Source organism: Canis lupus, chromosome 10 (assembly GCF_003254725.2).
Source record: "Canis lupus dingo isolate Sandy chromosome 10, ASM325472v2, whole genome shotgun sequence".
NCBI classification, from domain to species: Eukaryota; Metazoa; Chordata; class Mammalia; order Carnivora; family Canidae; genus Canis; species Canis lupus.
The window spans coordinates 45,025,388-45,045,284 of NC_064252.1; the positions used below are offsets into that span (position 1 = coordinate 45,025,388).

The 19,897-nt window shown below is 46.1% G+C and overlaps 1 protein-coding gene across 17 annotated transcripts in view; it reads right to left on the reverse strand.

Annotated features, from left to right (window-relative positions):
- The window catches only part of INPP4A (inositol polyphosphate-4-phosphatase type I A), a 135,087-nt gene that overhangs the window by 100,074 nt on the left and 15,116 nt on the right, over positions 1 to 19,897 (reverse strand). For 2 of the 17 annotated variants that reach the window (XM_049115837.1, XM_049115840.1), the window contains exon 1: positions 15,480 to 15,660. The exons of the other annotated variants lie outside the window; for them this stretch is intronic. The gene's annotated coding sequence lies outside the window, so the exon portion shown is untranslated. Of the gene's footprint in view, positions 1 to 15,479; positions 15,661 to 19,897 lie in introns of those variants that run through there. 17 annotated transcript variants of the gene reach the window in all.

Sequence of the window (19,897 nt, forward strand, 5' to 3'; positions counted from 1 at the left end):
AGCAGGGCAACCTCCTGTCAATGTGGAAGGGTGTTTGGACTGAAGCCAGTCGAGTGTGTGTGTATACAGAACCTTAGAGCCCAGGTGCCGGTGGCACTGATGCGTGCGGCCCAGCGATGCCTGACCAGGAGGCTGGGGTTACCTAGCCCTGAATAAGCAAAATTCAAATTCTAGGAACCATCAAGACTCAAATCTTTAAAAGCTTTCTGCAATCTTGATTAAAAAAAAAAAAAGTTTCCTATGGTATGAATCTTCATTATCCTATGTGCCCATTCTAATTAAATTCTTTCAAAAGTTTTGAGATTTAAAAAAAAAAAATTCAGGTGGCAAGTCTGACTCATTTTATTAAGGAGAAAAACGTGGGCAAAACCTCATGGCAAGGCAGGCTTGTTACCACAAAGCCATTCCACCATCAAATCTTGACTACTCGTGGGTGGGTTAAACGTGTGGATTCGCCTTTGGGAAACCATGAGAAGGTTTCTGTGGGAAAAAATTAAAACCATGATAACTGCACTCTACGGTTATTTGCAACTGCTGGCAACAGAGGGGGACACACAGGGCACACTCCATAAATCCTCCTGCTACAGAAGCAGGCCCTTCCCCACCGTGAAGAAAGCTGTTCCCTTCCTCCCGGAACCCCCACCCCAGTAAGGAAACAGGGAGCCCAGAGTGGGCTGCTGGGTTCACCCCCACGCCACACAGCCCTGTCTGCCACAGCTATAACCATTTTTGGTCATGCAATCGAACACTGACACTTTAAAGCAGAAAAGCAATATATCTGTAATAGTCCAATGTGCTAAATTTTACATATAACTTTTCCCAGATTAAACTCCTTTTGCACTACGTTTTGATTCCTTCTGTGTCACCTGTGATTTTGCTTTATCCAAGGCCCAGCCTCCCTCTCCAACCTCTTCTGCTTTCCTGGTTGATCAAGAATTGAGTTTCAACAGCTGGGGAGAGAGAGGATTTGTACTTGAAGTACCGCCCACCCGGTTTTAGAAGGCTCTCTGTAACCTGGAGATCCAACAGGGCTAACTAACTCTCTGACTTAAATGAAATCCCTTCCAGGGCTCTCTCAGCACACAGGGGATGCGCTCCAGAGCCCTTCACCCGGCATGGACCATCCACCTCTCTGAGAAAGCAGTTTCTCTCTGGCTTTCACGTACACATCTCCATGCCTTTACTCTGGTCTCCTCTCCATCTAGAATGCCCTTCCTGTTCTTGTGGGCTTGGGCTTGACAATTCCTACTCATGCTTGCCCAGTTTAAATAACAGTTCCTCTGTGAAGCTTCTCCCACACCCAGGCAGAAATACCCTCTGCTCTTTATGACACAGCCCTCCCTATAGCCATAAAGAAAAACACCTTTAATACACTCTAAATCCCCATCTCCTGCGAACTCCTCAAGGGAAGGGACTGAGTCATCTCCATCTTTAACCCTTTAGTGTTCAGCACAGAGCTGACCCATGGAAGCAGCCCCAAACAAGCTTTTATTAAATGATTAAATGACTAAGAAACATAATTTTTTTTATCTCTAGTGCACCAGACAGGTTCAGTACATAAGAAAAATTATTTGGAAGTGCTTTTTATCGATAAAATAGATGTTTTCTTAAAAGCCATGACTCTAAAGTAATGAAACCAATTTTTCTGCTCTTCACTTAGGCTGATGTCAATGGCAATGTGCAAAGAGAGTCTATGAACTGCTAGGGACAAGGCAAACTGCCCGAGTGGTGGCACTCTAGGCCACGACTGGTTGAATGGGTCTACAGGCTCCTAGTACCTTACAGAATACAAGAAGGCTAAGACCTGGGGTCAGGAGCCTGGTTTGGATCTCAGCTGTCACTCACCAGCCAGGAGACAGTAGTCAGGCCAGTTATCTGCTCCAACCCTCAATGATATCTGTGGAGTGAGTGAACAGTGACATGGCACCAGTCAGGGCTCATCTCACCCCAAGCTCTTCAGAGCACAGAACACCAAGATTTCTAAGGGATTTCCATGTTGCAAAGAACACAACACACCTCTAATTACCTTGGAGGATATCCTGGTGTGTAGGAGTCCTGCTTAAAAAAATAAAACCTGCCACAGACCTACCAAGCACCTAGAAGGATGCGAGATAGCCCTCAACTGCTCTGCCATGGACACCAAAATCCAACTCAGCCACAGGTTGATCTTGAGGCCAGCAAGGTAATATTAGATACTATTAATACAAAGAGAGAATAAAGAGACTAAAAGCCACAGTGATTTCATAACCCATGTGTATGGCTTTCCACATAAGCCTAAATTAATGCATGTTTTCAAAGAAAGAGGACCCAGAATCATACATATCTATATATGACAGACCATCTCCAAGAGCATGCACAAAAATGCTGGTCCTGCTGGTGGCCTCTGGAGAGCAGAACTGGAAGACAAGACAGAAGCCATGATTTTTGTCTCTATACCTGTAATTTTTGAGTGATGCCACAAGTAAGGAACACCGTCATAGTATGTAACTATTTAAGACATGTAATAGCCTCAAATAAGTTTTGAAACTCCCCCAGTGAATAAATTGTATCTTTCCCAGTATCATAAATATTAACTCTCAAACGTTTCATTCCACTTCCTGGTGAAGTGGGAAGTCAAGATATTTAAGACCCAGATCAGCTTTTTAATGCAGTGTGACCTTGGGCAGGCATTTAACAAAAGTTGTCACTTTCAGCTTCTGAGAAACAAGTAAACTACGCCTCTCTGTTTCCAGGGGAGACTAGACAGACAAAAAGCACCCCATGCACTACGCAAATAGGAGCTGTTGACCCTCCTGGACCTGAGAAGGACAGATGAAGAATGAGTGGATGAACACAGGGAAGGTGGGACGGTCAGTGGGCCAGGAGGACACTCCAAGGTGCAAGGTGTCACAGGCACCCACTGATTCACCAAAGCTCAAGAGGCAGCAACTAGCCTTGCAGCCATGACCTGGCCTCGGTGCTGCTGCTGTGTACATACACACCACTGACCCTTCTGCTCTGGACAGGTTTTGGAGGAATTGTCAGGGGCTGCTGGGTTCCAGTACAGCTGTGTATGTTGTACCCTCCTCCCCTGATGAAGGACCCCACTCGTGGCTCCTACTTATCACTGCCAACAGCCCCCAGCTCTTTACTGATGTCCAGAGGGGAGGGGGGTATGGACAGAAACAGAAAAAATAGAATCACAAAGAATTCTATTTTCTCATTGGAGAAGCCATGGCCCAGGTGATACTCTTGGTTCCCCACACACTCCTGTGGGGCACAGAGGAGGGACAAGGACAGGTAGTTCTCAAACACAAGCTCAGTACTGATGCCAGAGTCAGTGGGGCCTCCTCAGCACTTTCAACATCACACAAGGTGGTCCCCACTTAAGTCAGCCTGCACCCCGGCCAGACCCTCCAACAGTTTGCCTGGCATGGGGTGGAAATGCAGATCTATAACCTGATCTCCACGTGCTGTGACTTCAGCCACACAGGGGTTCTTGGGCACTCCTGGGGGCTGAGGGGTCTGAGGCAAATCCACTAATAGGGCCAACAACATGCTGAGAGCGTCAACGTTTATGGGATATTGGGGGTGGGGTGGGGAAGAAAATTGCAGATCCCCGGGCTAAGCATTTCAAACCTGCAGTCCACTCACCAAACACTGAGCTTGTCCCTGATTCCCAAAAGCTCAACCTGGGGTTTAGCCTCTGAGAAACAGCAGATTCACAAGCCTAATGTCCAAAAGCACCATCATCCACACCTTCATCCGCAAGACTTTAAACCTCTCAGATGGCCTAATAAGAATATTCCAAATGTGACGAGATACCACAGAAATCTTAAGTTAAAAAAAAATGCACATAACATACTCCCACCTATTATATATTTTGATTCTACATTTTCTCCTGAAAGCTTAGTGAGATTGCCAAGTTTAAAGAAAAAAAAAAAAAGCTTTTCAAAGTTCAAATATTTCTTTTTAACCCAACAAAGGCATTCATCTTTTCCTCCTACACAAAATGGCTGTAAAATAACGAAACAGTGTCTCTCATGGGGCTTAGGTCAGGACATTATTCAATTGGCCATCTGCAGTGGAGCTATAGACACACATATGCACACATCTAACACTCATGGCTAAATCTGTTTTATTTTTTAAAAGATTTTATTTATTTATTCATGAGAGACAGAGAGAGAGAGAAGCAGATATAGGCAGAGGGAAAAGCAGACTCCCCATGGGGAGCCCGATGCAGGACTCGATCCTAGGACCCTGGGATCATAACCTGAGCCAAAGACAGACACTCAACCACTAAGCCACCCAGGTGCCCTGCTAACACTGTTTTAATGTGACCTCCAATCAAAAGTTTGCCCAAATCATTCTGGTTTCTGATACTACGGATTGAATGGGTTATAGCAAGAGGGAAATGCATATTGAAACCTATTTAAAGAAGACCCGTGAAGGTTTCCTTGGAAATGTCTTTCAGCTCCTCCTGCAGCCTGGCCCTGCACCACACCTGACCAGAGGCAACATCCAAAGAAGTGACCACCCAATCGACCACCACCTCTTCCACAATCCTGGAATCACACTTCTTTCCTTCTGCTCCTTAAGTGCCTGGCCAAGAAGGGAGAAACACCCCATCAACTCTCCTTGCATGGGCCCAGGGTGCTGGGTTCCAGTTCCCGCCATGCTTTCCAATGGAGGGGAAGGGAAGGGTTGTCCACTTGGGGACAGACCTACCAGGCAGGCCCTCAGTTCCCTTAGAGCTCAGAGCTTGTGGCAGGTGAGCTTCCTGCTCCCCTTTATGCAGTGGGTGTGTACAGGCATGCAAGGCTCCTGTCAGGAGGCATCCAGATGGAGGTCATGAGTTCAGGAGACATTCAGAGTGGGGCACGCCTGTGTTTCATCAGCCCCCACCCTACTCCCCCACCATGCCCCCAAGTCCAGAGCTGGGCTCCTTAAAATCCAAGGACATGACAAGGCAAAAAGTAGGATTCTAGAACCTCAAGAAGTGAAAAGGAAAGGAAAAAAGAAAAGGTTGAGGAAAGTCTTAGTGGCAGTCACAAATCCTATGTGAGGCAGTGGGTCTGATACAGAACCTGCCAGATGGGTTAATGCCTCACAGCCTCAGCCCATGTGTTACTCCTTTATGTGTTTAAGAGGAACACAATCTTAATAATCAATGCCATTAAGAAGACTTTGTGGCTGTAATTCCTAAGTTCCTAACGAGAAATAAAGTAGCCTTTGCTATCAAGAAGCAAGTGGGCCTTCCCTGTAGTCGTCCCCCTCACTCTCCCTCACCAGACCAGGCACTTGGCTACACTACAGGAGGCCTGCTGCAAATATGCCCCCACCCTATTGCTGGGGATCTGTAAACAGCTGCCAGTGCATCGGTATCATGAGGGTCTCATCCTGTGCCAATGCTGTGGTTCTAAAGCACCCAGGGTGAGTGCCCAAGCCATCGTGGAAGAGACTGCTAGGGTAAACAGGGGGTGGGGGAATTGTAATTCTAAACAGAGTTGTCACGATGGGCCTTACTAAGAAGGTGACATTTGAGCAGAGACCCAAGGAAGCTATGAGAGCAAGAAAGCCATATGGGTATCTAGGGGAAGAGATGGCAGGCAGAAGGCAAGCCAGGGCAACCTGCCTGAAGCTAGAATAGGGACAGTAGGAGGAGAGAGCGTAGAGGCAGGGGGTGGTGGCGGGGGAGTTAGGGGGATGCCCTGTGGGGCCTCATGACCATGGCTTCACATCCATGAGAAGTTCTGAGGGTTCTGAACAGAGGTGTGAACTCATGTGATTTTGCTCTGAAAAGTCCTCTGGCTGCTCCACTAGAAAGTGCCCAAGCAGGGGCAAGAGCAGCAGGAAGGGCAGACGCCCTGCAGATGGTGCAGAACTGAAGGCAAAGGTGAAGGCACAGGGAAAGGAGACGCATGTGTTCGGCAGGTGGAGCCAGCAGGACTTCCTGACAGATGATACAGAAAGGGAAGGGCTGTCAAGGACACTTCTGAGGCTTCACCGAACAGCTAAGCAACACAAGAGTGTGTGGTGATTTGCTGAGGTGAGGAAGAGCGGGTGAGCATGAGAATGAGTCTGGTCTGGGACACATCACGTGTGAGGTGCTTACTGTGAGGAAGGCAGTGGATACAAGAGCCTGGAGTCCAGGGGAGATGTCTAGACTGGAGCAGTGCACTGCTGAACTGGCTGCCTGGAGGAGGTAAGTAAGCCACCAGAGGGGACGACAGCACTAGAGAAGGGAGCAGAGCAAAGGTCCCACCCAGGACTGGGTCCCAAAGGTATCAGGGAGTAGAGGAGAAACTAGGCCAGCAGACTGAGTGAAGCAGGAGAGCAATCCAAAGTGAGGAGTTCTGGGACCTGTCAGGAGAATGTTTCAGGGACATGGGAGGAAGTGAGAGGCCACCGAAGAATGAAGCCTGGGGACTGGCCACTGCTGGGGACAGGGAGCGGTGTATGAGAGGCTGGCCTCAGAACACGTGAGTGGCACCCATGCTAGTGGGTGGTACACACAAGTGCAATCCAGGCTGCTGGAAGCAAGACCAGCAGCAGGGAGTGGGGTGAGGTGATGTAGAGACAAGAGGTTGAAATGACCATTTAGGACAGGGCTCAGCCAAATCCTGCCCAACATTTGTTTTTGGAGAGTTTTAATGGGACATGGCTGCATCCAATTGTTTCCCTAGTGTCTATGGTGGCTTTCACACCATCACAGCAGAGCTGGGTGGTGCTGCCACAGAGCCTGTATGGCCCACAAAGCCTAAAATATTATCTGGCTCTTTCCAGAAAAAGATGGCCAACCCCTGCCCTGGGCTAGGACAGTGGGGAAATATGCTCCGGGTGCCAAGTGGTCCCTAACAACGCTTTGTGGTTATGAAGTAGAGACCTGTCAACGTGGTTGTGTCCTCTCTAGCCACAGGCCACTGAGTCGAGATGCACCTAAAACCAGGGCGTGGTTTCAGCAAGTGAGTTGTCAAGTGAGATGGGCCAGGGGCCTGTTCTGTAATCATCAGCCACTACCACCACGAAGCCATCCCCAGTGCCAGGCAGAGTACACCGCACCGGTACCCGTGGTCTCGTTTTACTTTCTAGCCTGAGACACTGGAAGACTGAGACTCAGGACGTAAGAGACTGGCTCAGCACAGCCACAGGGATTCAAAACAAGCTGGCCCAGTGCAGAAGCCCAAGTTCCAAAGCCCCAGGGCCTAATTGCTCCACTCCAACTGCACCTCAGAATCATCTAATGGAAAGGTGACAAATGCCAATGCTGGCCCTACCTCCACATTACTTTACTGGGGGGTAGGGGGTGGAAGCAGCCTTCCATGTTTCTCGAAAGCCCCCAGCTGAGTGTAATATGCTGCCGTGGTGGAGAAAGTTGCAGCACTGTCTGGGTCCCTCCCTAACCCCCAGAACTTCCTCTCCCCAGATTGTTTACAGGTGTTCTGCAGGGCTGGCTCCTCTGCCATCTCAGCCACCACCTCCAGAGGCATCCTCAAAGCCTGGGAGTTCCTAGTGACAGGGGTCTGTGATGACAAGAGGTCCCTCCTGCCCTCAATGTCCAGGCATGACCCCTGCAACTGGTCTTAGCTGAATTTATGGTCCCCTTGTGAACCCATGAAGGGTTATAGACTTCAAATCTTCAGCTTCAAGGGTGTGTTGTTTCCTAGTGCCTGGGTAGCTAAGTTGGTTAGGCGTCTGACTCTTGGTTTCACCTTGGGTCGTTATCTCAGGGTAATAACATCAAGCCCCGAGTCGGGCTCCATGCCCAGTGGGGACACTCCTTGGGATTCTCTTCCTTCCATCTCAGTCTCTCTCAAATAAAAATATTTTTTATTTAATTTTTTAAAATTCAAATTCAATTAATTAACATGTAATGTAGTCTGGGTTTCAGAGGTAGAGGTCAGTGACTCATCAGTCTTATATAACACCCAGTGCTCATTACATCACGTGCCCTCCTCAATGTCCATCACCCAGTTACCCCATCAACACACCTCCCCCCTCCAGTGACCCTCAGTTAGTTTCCCATTATTAAGAGTCTCTCATGGTTTGTCTCCCTCTCTGATTTTGTCTTGTTTTATTTTTTACTCTCTTCCCCTATGATCCTGTTTTGTTTCTTAAATTCCACATGAGTGAGATCATATGATAATTGTCTCTCTCTGATCGACTTATTTTACTTAGCATAATAACCTCTAGTTCCATCCACATCATTGCAAATGGCAAGATTTCATTTTTTGCTGGCTCGGTAGTATTCCATTGTGTGTGTGTGCATTGTGTGTGTGTGTGTCCACACACACACACACACACACACATATACCATATCTTCTTTATCCATTCATCTGTTGATGGACATCTGGGCTCTTTCCATAGTTTGGCTATTGTGGACATTGCTGCTATGAACATTGGGGTGCAGGTGCCCCTTTGGATCACTATATCTGTATCTTTGGGGTAAATACTCAGTAGTGCAATTGCTGGGTCATAGGGTAGCTCCAATTTCAACTTTTTGAGGAACCTCCATACTGTTTTCCAGAGTGGCTGCACCAGCTTGCATTCCCACCAACAGTATATGAGGGTTCCCCTTTCTCTGCATCCTTGCCAACATCTGTCATTTCCTGACTTCTTAATTTTAGCCATTCTGACTGGTGTGAGGTGCTATCTCATTGTGGTTTTGATTTGTACTTCCCTGATGTGGAGTGACATGGAGTATTTTTTTCATGTGTTTCTTCGCCATTTGTATGTCTTCTTTGGAGAAATGTCTGTTCATGTCTTCTCCCCATTTCTTGATTGGGTTATTTGTTCTCTGGATGTTGAGTTTGATAAGTTCCTTACAGGTTTTAGATACTAGCCCTTTATCTGATGTCATTTGCAAATACCTTCTCCTATTCTGCCGGTTGTCTTTTGGTTTTGCCAACTTTTTCCTTTGCTGTGCAAAAGCCTTTTATCTTGATGAAGTCCCAATAGTTCATTTTTGTCTGTTTCCCTTGCCTTTGGAGATGTGTCTAGTAAGAAGTTGCTCTGGCTGAGGTCACAAAGGTTGCTGCCTGTTTTCTCCTCTAGGATTTTGATGGATTCCTGTCTCACATTGAGGTCTTTCATCCATTTTGAATCTATTTTTGTGTATGGTGTGAGAAAATGGTTCAGTTTCATTCTTCTTCATGTGGCTGCCCAATTTTCCCAACACTATTTGTTGAAGAGACTATCTTCTTTCCATTGGATATTCTTTCTTGCTTTGTCAAAGATTAGTTGACCATAGAGTTGATAGTCCATTTCTGGGTTCTCTGTTCCACTGATCTATGCATCTGTTTTTGTGCTAGTACCACCATACTATCTTCACAATTACAGCTTTGTAACAGAGCTTGAAGTCCGGAATTGCAATGCCTCCAGTTTTGGTTTTCTTTTTCAACATTCTTTGGCTCTTCGGGGTCTTTTCTGGTTCCATACAAATTTTAGGATTTGTTCCAACTCTATGAAATAAATTGATGGTATTTTGGTAGGGACTGCACTGAATGTTTAGATTGCTTTAGGTAGCATATACATTATAACAATACTTGTTCTTCCAAACTATGAGCATGGAATGTTTTTCCATTTCTTTGTATTTTCCTCAATTTCTCTCATGAGCACTCTACGGTTATCTGAGTACAGATCCTTTGCCTCTTTGGTTATGTTTATTCCTAGGTATCTTATGGCTATGGGTGCAATTGTAAATGGGACTGACTCCTTAATTTCTTTCCTCTGTCTCATTGTTGATATATAGAAATACAACTGATTTCTGTGCATTGACTTTATATCCTGCCACATTGCTAAATTGCTATATGAGTTCTAGCAAGTTTGGGTTGGGAGTCTTTTGGGTTTTCCATATAGAGTATCATGTCATCTACAAAGAGTAAGAGTTTGACTTCTTCTTTGCCAATTTGGATGGCTTTAACTACTTTTTGTTTCTGATTGCTGAGGCAGGCTAGGATGTCTAGTACTATGTTGAATAGCAGTGGTGATAGTGGACATCCCTGCCATGTTCCTGACCTTAAGGGAAAAGCTCTCAGTTTTTCCCCATTGAGAATGATCTTCTCCCATCCAAGAACTAACCAGGTCTGACTCTGCTTAGCTTCTGGAATCAGACAAGATCGGGCACATTCAGGGTGATATGGCAAGGTGGTGTAGATATAGATATAAATATAGATATAGATATAGATATAGATATAGATATAGATATATAGATATAGATATAGATACACACACACAAACACAATGGAATATTACTCAGCCATTAAAAATGGCAAATACCGACCATTTGCTTCAACATGGATAGAACTGGAGGGTATTATGCTGAGTAAAGTAAGTCAATCAGAGAAGGACAAACATTATATGGTCTCATTCATTCAGGGAATAAAAAAAATAGTGAAAGGGATTTTAGGGGAAAGGAGAGTAAATGAGTGGGAAATATCAGTAAGGGTGATGGAACATGAGAGACTCCTAACTCTGGGAAATGAACAAGGGGCAGTGGAAGGGGAGGTGGGCAGGGGGACGGGGTGACTGGGTGACGGGCACTGAGGGGGGTACTTGACGGGATGAGCACTGGCTGTTATGCTATATGTTGGCAAATCGAACTCCAATAAAAAAATATTTTAAAAAAAAAGAGAATGATATTCTCCGTGGGCCTTTGGTTTATGGCTTTCTTTTTTTTTATTAATGGTAATTATTATCACAAATTTTATACAATCGATGTTACATTAGAATTTCTAGCATGAATAACTACATGAAATATGCATCTATTATAATGCAGATTTTCTTGTATTTACTAACAATGTAAAATGCAAAATTATTCAAATTCCCAAGTGGCTGTAGCTGAGGTGAAATATAAACACATTTATTCTTCAAATTATCTTAAATTCATAGGTGCTGCGTTTTACAACCACAAAAACCGATTCCTGTATCTCAAACTTCAATTTCAGTCTACCGATTTTACAGAGAAAAATCCTGAGGCAAAGAGATGTTTTATGTATGACCTGCCTTGAGTCACACTCCTGACTAGGTCTTCCAACTTTGGGCTCTTGGTCCAGTGCTCTTGCCACCATGCTTCCCGAGAAATCTTTATTACAAAATTATCAGGAAAGATAAGGACATCAAATAGCCAGAAAGTGCTGATTCTGACATGGACCAAGCGAGAGCTTAAGCTATAGATCACTGCTGACTCATGACAGTAGCTAATGGTTTGCCCAGGTGCTTGGAGACTTTGGTTTATGGCTTTCAAGAGTGTGTTGTTTCAGGGCACCTGGATGGCTCAGTTGGTTAGCCGTCCAACTCTTGGTTTCGGCTCAGGTCATGATCTTGGGGTCATGACATCAAGCCCCAAGTTGGGCTCCATGCTCAGCGATATCGCTCCTTGTGATTCTCTTCCTTCCCTCTCCCTCTGCCTCTCTCTCAAATAAAAATAAATATATATATTTTAAAAGGGTGTGTGTTGTTTCTCCTTCACAAACTGAAGGCTGGGTTCAGGCTCAAGACCAACAAAAAAGAAATGCCACAGATCTCAGGACCAAAAATGTGACCCACCAGCCTTACCTCACATGGTATAACTCTGGTATGGGTCTTATTTCCCTCCCTTCCTTTATTATACTTCCCTGATGGCACCTTCAGATTTTCTATTCTCTTTACTGAGATATCAAAATTGGGGTATCTCACCTCCTTACTATAAAACCTCAATGTTTTACTATTCCACTTATTTAGGGCAATCACATATTAAGTTAGTTCATGGTTTCATTGCATTGGAAAGTGAACAAAGCATTATCACTGAGAAATATTTTAAAACTCAGTTCTGGAATTCCACAAAGATGAGGTTGAACTTCTGGGCAGTTCAATCAATAGGCTGCATTCCTAAAGCCCATTTATAAGTTATACAGAACCTAGAGAATAATTCTTTTCATATAAAATTACCTTTAAGATGATATTTAAGTTTCTAAGCAAATAGGCAAATGCTTTTTTAACTCATTTGGCTTTTGCTATTTTAAAATAAGGAAAATGCTGATACAAGAAAAATCAAGTGTGTATTTCCACATGCATATATACAAGAAAATCAAATATGAATGTATGTGTGCCGGGTATATGCAAAAACATCTTCTGTTACTTAAGAAAAAGAAGCTTTAGGGCAGCCCAGGTGGCTCAGCAGTTTAGTGCTGCCTTCGGCCCAGGGCCTGATCCTGGAGACTTGGGATCAAGTCCCACGTCGGGCTCCCTGCATGGAGCCTGCTTCTCCCTCTGCCTGTGTCTCTTCAGTCTCTCTCTCTGTCACTCATGAATAAATAAATAAAAATCAGAAAGAAAGAAAGAAAGAAAGAAAGAAAGAAAGAAAGGAAGGAAGGAAGGAAGGAAGGAAGGAAGGAAGGAAGGAAGGAAGGAAGGAAGGAAGGAAGGAAGGAAGGAAAGAAAGAAAGAAAGAAAGAAAGAAAGAAAGAAAGAAAGAAAGAAAGAAAGAAAAAGAAAGAAAAAGAAGCTTTATATCAAACACTCAAATACTATCCATGGAGATTGAGAAGAGACTTTCTGCTCATTTCCAAGAGTGGAGGACACCAATGATGCTGCGTCTCTACTGAACCTGACACAATACATGGTGGGGGTTGGTCACTAACATTGCAGGTTCTTAGTCTTAACTGGTAACACAGACAGGCAAAGGAGAAAGGAGATAAGCAAATGGAGAGATCAAGGAAACAGAGTGGTGACTGATAAATAGATGAAAGAGAAGGTGGGGAATGTAAGCATGGGCTCTGGGCATCCAGGGAGAAAACAAATCAACTCTGTCTCCCCGGCTCTACTCAAAGAGGCTGAGTCCAAAAGTCTGGCTTGCTCCCTCAATGACTGCCAGAACATATGCAAGTGTGAGACAAGTATTTAAAAGAGAGATGAAAATAAAACTGTGGGTCCCCATCAAAAAGCATGCAGACAGACACTGTCCCCTCCTGTCAGCAGGAGGTTGGCACTTCCTTGCTGCTGTGCATTTGGTGGCTGATCTATCACTGAGCAAGGCCTACCTGACTTAAGTAAGGGTGAGTAAGGGGCTTTGTGTACAGAAAGACCTGTGACTCCTGCTCTGCCACTGACCAGCTGGGTAATTTAACTTCTCTGCAGCCCAATTCTCTCATCCACAAGATGGGAGGATAGACAAAAATCCATGAGGGTCTTATAAGAATTAATCAAAATGATGCACATGGAGACAGAGCACAGTGATTAGCACTCAGCAAGGCTCCACTAGTCCTAGTGGCTTCTAATCGTGACAGGGAATATGTGTCACCCCACCTGAGCCAACAGGCCCTGGTGCACAGTGAGTGCTCAACAAGGTTAGCTTAAAAAACACAACAAGAAAGGGGCCTCCCTGAACATCTGGGAAAAGGCAGGAACAAGACTTGTGGGGGACCAGCATACAGACTAAGCAAGGTGGGCAGAGCTGGATGTGGAGCCAAGTGACCAAAGGGAGGTCAGAGCCCTGGATGCCAGGCTGCTGGGCAGAAGCCAGGGCTACACCCACCTGAGCAGGGGGCTCAGTGTAGAGAGGAAGTAGGACACAGGCTCCACTCTGGGGAAGGAGCTAACTGGGCCCAGGGAGTTATCGGGGACTCTGAACTGCCACTGAGGTGGATGCAGGAAGGAGAATGAGCTGAAGATATGTATCAGACTCAGGAACATGAATTACTGTCAATTTTCACATTATTTGTAACATATAAATATTAACAAATATGTGATACACATGTATGTTCACATTCATATCAAGGCAACTTTCCTCAGTCCGCAATAGTGGAATGACTTTTCAAATGTCTGTCCTCTGGCTCCCCAGCCCCCAACCCAGGGCAAGAATAGTATGTTCTGTTTGCTATTCTTTCCCTTCTGCCTTCCAGACTGTTGGGCACAAGTAGGTATCCAACTGACGTTTGTCCTATCAATGAGTCAACTATTTACACATCTCCCAATGCACTGTTTCTTTCAGGGATTAACACCGTCAGTGCTACATGTCACCTGGCCTTCTTCAGGTGACTTCTCCCTGGCTGGGACTGGGAACTCACACTGAATAAGGACTCAGCATGCATGCCTTTGTTGGGACATCCATGCTGGGCCATTTCACCCATGGGATACCAACTAATTTTCACCAGGTTGTTCTATCATCAACATACAGATGAGAACAAGGCTGCCCAAAACCATCCCAGCCACAGTGAAACAAATTCATTCTTTCAACAAACATGTCCCTAACAAGTTGCAGCCCATGGCACCTGACCGCAAAGCTCTTATTTTTTTCAAACCAAGGTAACAACATAGGAAAATGACAGGGCTTATCTATTTATCAAGAGCATTTCCAGCAACATCACAAAATGGCCCCTACTGCAGAGGGAGAGAGAAAAAAGAACCATGGCCACCCAAGAGCTGCTCAGCCTCTCCAGCCTTGGCTTCCTCACACATCCCCTGAATGTCTTCTGAAGGCTGATGTGGGATACCATATCCCATAAGTGGGGCAAGTAATGGGGATGTCCACATTCTAATCCCTGGAACCTACGAGTATTATTTCACAGATGAATTAACTAAAGATATTTGCAGATGTAATTAACTGAAGATCCTGAGATAGGAAGATTGTCCTGGATTACATGGGTGGGCCCTAATTCCAATCTTAAACGCCCTTATAAGAAGGAGGCTAAGGAGATTTCAGACAGAAGAAAGCCATGAAACAGAGGCAGAAAGAAGTCACAGAGAAGATACTATACAGCTGGCACTGAAGATGGGGGGTTGGGGGTCAGGAGCCAAGGAATGCCAGCAGCCATGGGAAGCCGGACAAAGCAAGGAATGGTCTATCTTCTAACATCTGCCAGCCCTTGGCTCTCTGCAGAAAGGCCTCACAGCTTGGATGTGTCCCGCTGAATCCTGCATAGGGGCTGGTAAACAGCCTCTTCCCTAACACTACTGGGGAGAGCACAGCACTGCTAAACCCTTGGTTTGGACCCTGTGATACCGATTTTAGACTGCTAGCCCCCAGAACTGTGAAAGAATAAATTTCTGTTGGTTTTAGCCACCAAGTCTGCAAGAATTTGCTACAGCAGCCCTAGGAAACTAATACAAGGGATTAAATGAGAACTGCATGTGAAGCAATCAGCAAGGCGCCCAGCAGAGTAGAAACTAAAACAATCACAAACACTGAAGGATGGTCTGTGCCATCCTCCCTGGACCACCAGCCAGTCTCCACAAGTGGTGTGAAGAGCTACAGCCTTATGCTGCAATTATCCTGCTTCCATTAAAAAAACACCTTCATATTTATTGCTTCTCTCAATTGCATCCCAAAGGGAGTTTCCCGGGCTATGCAAGGACTCTTAGCTCCTGCCATATAAGTACAATACTGTCACAGACATTTGTCTTAAACACCTCATACAATTATTAACTCAGATATCCATATGGCTAGCTTTACTGATGTCACATCTCACAGACTAGACCCTCCTGGCCTTAGGGGTCATGAGCTGTCATCAGGGCCCTCTTACCTTGAATAAACACAGCACGAGAACTTCACAGGGCCATCGCCCACAGCAATAGGCCCTGCAGTTGGTGTGGGGCCGAGAACTCTGCCCTGCCAGGGCCAGCCCAGAAGAGCCAGCTGGGCAAGCAAAAGACAGGGCGGTTAACGTCTGGCCCTCTGACCTCTTCTTTTCATTTCTACAGCCCTGGCACCGTGCACCCCCACACTTGGTTTTCCTTCTTGAGGGTTGAGTCCCAGTGTCGAAATGCAAAATGTGCAACAATTCCACTTCCTCTGCTCTTAGCAGCCTCCTCCTGGGCTCTGTGTGGAGGAGGCCCCGTGATCCTGACAGCTCTTTGGCCTCCTCTCTGCCCCCATAAAGTTTCAGAGTCAGGACTGCGCTGCCCCAGGACCCTGCCACCCTGACTTGGGCCTGCCCAAGCATACCTTCCACCAGGCCAAGCAGCCCTTAGCCACAAAGGCACTCAGGGTGGAGCCAGAAAACCTCAAAAGTATTTTAGAGAAAATATGAACAAAAAGAAGAAGCCCATTCACTTCCTGAAAGCAGTCATCTGCTGGCCCCAGAGCTGCCTTCTTTGCTCCCATCTTCTCTGATCTCCTGCAATAGCTGGGCTTACCCAGCAGAGACCAGGGCCCTGAACTGGTTGACAGCTAACAGGGCAGAAAGAAGACAGCACTATATAAAGACTGAGCTATGGCCGGAAGAAAGACCCACCTCGTGCTCCTCGGCCACTGACACTGCACACAGCTGACCCCAGGGGCTATCATCTAACATCTGCCAGCCCTTGGCTCCCCCCACAGAGGCATCACAGCTTGGATGCATCCTGCTGAATCCTGCCCAGGGGCTGGTAAGCAGCCTCAAAGACATATATACCTAGAAACCCTCTGGGGGTGGGCTACCATCAAGTCCCGCTCTCTGGAGCATCCCCAGAGCCAGTGTGGCAATGGTCACTTCATGTGTCCCCGAAATCTACAGAAGTGAATGCTAACAAGTGGGCATGCTCCAAGGAGCCCACCACGACCCCTCCCAGATGTCCTCCACCTGTACAATGTTGCCACAGGGAGTAACTGCACACCCACTTCACTGTGGTGAACTACCAGGACTGTCTTCCAGAGTGAGAAGCTGACAAGGACCATCCAACATGACTCCAAGACGTATTTACAATGCCTGTGTCCAGGTTGCTCACTTCCCTCTCAGATACACTGCCTGGTGATGGGAGCAACCGATATGCTGGATGGGAATGGCCAGAACCAGCCCCAGCCTGACACTGCCACAACTAGAAGTCTGCTCCATTCCACAAGCACAATGCATTCCCAGTCCTGGCTGTCTGATACATCACTCCAGAACCATCTGCAGCACCTCTGGTAGCTTGGATCTGCGATGGGCCCCACAAAGTCCCTTAGAGCCACTGTTCTTAAAGCTGGGGTCAAAGGTGTCCTTGACTAGCCTTGTTCAGGATGCTATAGATTGATTTAAAAGAATTAGAATTCTTTAGAATTCTAATTAGAATTAAAGGTAATATTTTAAAGAAGAATATCTTATAAACAGTAATATCTAACCATTAGCAGCCCTTCACTCTCCAAAGAAAAAGTTATAGCCCAGATGAAAATCACAATCAATGGGGGAGGAACTTCCAAATGTCACCTAACCTCACACTCTCCTTCCAGCCATGGCAATACTCAATCCATACCTGAGAACTAGAGGGTGCACAGAGGGTGGGGAGAAGAGCCTCTTTCAAAGAGCTAACACAGTAGTGCCCAGCACAGGCAGGGAACAGACTACCATGCTCGAGAATGTTGGTTAAAGCCTGGCAGGGGAATGCTGTACAGCTGGGCAAAACAAAGAGAAACTCTTTGCAGTAAGTACCCAGACACAGTAAGGGGAGATGGTGAGGGGTACAGTGGACGTGGAATGTGATACTGCGGGCGTGAAAAAAAATTTTTTCTGTGTACATACATAAGTCTGCTGGCATATATGGAATATCTTGGGAAGAACACAGAAAAAACACATGGCATTAGTGTCTCCAGAGAGGAAACCTGCGTGGCTGGATCTGCATGGCTGGGGTAGGAGGCAGACTTTACCATATATCCTGCTATACCTTATAATTTGTTAACCATGAACAGGTATGCCTATTGTGAAACATAACATAAAATGTTCTCAAATATGTCATAAAGCTAAATACAAAGAGGTTTTGAGGACTCCCACCAAGTAACATTAATGTATTATAGCCACTAACAAGAGGGTAGAGGTTTTAAAGGGGTGCTTCTCTAGGTCAATATCACCTCCAGCAGGTAAGGAAATCTTTAAGGCTGCACCTGCTACTAGAAATAATATCCATCACCTTGCCCCTGCCAGCGTCTCTCGCTCTCTGCTCTTCACTTCCCTCTTCCCCAGCCTTGCTCTTCCATCATGTTTTTCTCCCTGACTACATCACCACATTATATGGCACAGTAACATTTATGCTCCCAGCCCCAGAGTCACAAACTGTTGGAGGAGGAGAGTGTTTTAGCACAACCACTACCAACCTCTCTCCCCCAGCCACTGGCCAAAAGGCTTGACTATGTTTTCTGTCTACACTGCACTGCTTTGTGAAGACCCTACAAGGTCATAGGAGAGCGTGTGTCTGTGGAGGAGGTAGGGGCAACTGAAGCTGTTTCACTGCAGGGAGAAGACCCTGACACAATTAATATTTGTTTCTAGAAACCCCTATTTCTACAGTTCTCCTTCTCACAGCCGGCCCAGTTTTCACAGGTGGTCTAGAATATCCTTCCCTAATCCTATTTCATTTCTATCATTTCACAGACACGGCTCCCCGGCCATCATGGTGAGTTCTGGGGGCCTTGTATCTGGGCCCAGTGAGCTGCAGTGCCCATGCCACTGAACAGAAATGAGGGAGTCCATCTTGGCCCACAAACCTGGCTAGAGTACAGGTACGGTTATAAAAACTATTACCATTTAAGCAAGGGTCTCCTCAAACCCTTAAAAAGACTCTGGAATTGCTTTTGTCATTTAAAATAATGATATAGGGATCCCTGGGTGGTGTAGCAGTTTAGCGCCTGCCTTTGGCCCAGGGCGCGATCCTGGAGACCCAGGATCGAATCCCACGTCGGGCTCCCGGTGCATGGAGCCTGCTTCTCCCTCTGCCTATGTCTCTGCCTCTCTCTCTCTCTCTCTGTGTGACTATCATAAATAAAATAAAATTAAAAAAAATAAAATAAAATAAAATAATGATATAAGCAAAACAGACAAGGTTTTTAAAAAGTCTGAAAAAGCTCCTGTGCGGGATGAAGTCCCAAACTTTAAAGGGCCTGATGGACCTTGAGCCCCTCAGTGAGCTGAGGCTGCCTCTCCTCAGCCTCCTTCCTGATGCGTTACCCTCAGTCCTCCCCACACTTTTCTCTTGAAATCCCCAGCTCGAGCTATCGCCCCACTCTTGGCACATAACTCTCCATGAAGTCCTGAGATGTCCCTAAGACCCAAGAAAGGAGGGGGGCAGCCTACTGGGCTTCTCTTTTAGTACTACACTTTCAACCCTGTGCATCGGGAAAAAGGTTAATTAGGTTTAGAGAGAAAAAAAAATCCAAGATGATCAAGCCCAAAGAAGGTGTGGTCCCTTCTCGGAGGAGCAGAAACAGCTGCTAGCTTCCAGCAGCTGGCTGACAGGCCTGTGTGCCAAAGACACCACTGACAGGCCACAGAGAGAACATACCAGGCCCAGGAACACAAGCTGCTAGGTTTGGTTTCACCCTGAGAAGTGACTGGAGGTACAGCTGTGCCACAAGCTGCCATCTCACTTCCCTCTCCTAAGTTAGAATGAACTCCAACTTGACCTCTGGGAAATGGGCTGTCTTCCTGGGACAGGCTGAGGCTTTTCTTACACTTTTGACAATGAAATCATAGCTTTGTTCATTCATTCACTCAAGAAACACTGATTATACACCTATTTTGTACCAGGCTCCGTGGGATACTTGGAGATACAAAGAAAACTGAGCTACTGTTCCTGCCCTGAAGGACATTTGTGTCCTTCAACACCCCAGATCTGTTAGGTTCACTGGGCACGTCTCCAGAGAACTCTCTTCATAAATGTGAATGCCATTGTGGGACACAATGCCCCTCCCCATAAAACACAGTAAAGCAGAATTTAACATTTTAAGTGATTCCTCTAGACTCTTAAGGATTTATTCTCAAGGCACTACACACCAAGGAGGAGAGGGTAAGAGGGCTCCCAAACAGGGGTGCAAGTGAGCCAGGCACTGAGCCCCACACGTGCCAGCCCTTCGGGGTGCCTGGAGTAAATTAGCTCACCTTGGTGCTGTATTCCTTTTGGTGGCCTGGCACTCACCCCCTAATTACACTCCACTGGTGGAACTGTGCATGCACCTGCTCTCTCAGGCCACTCAACTTGGGGGCGCATGTGGTCA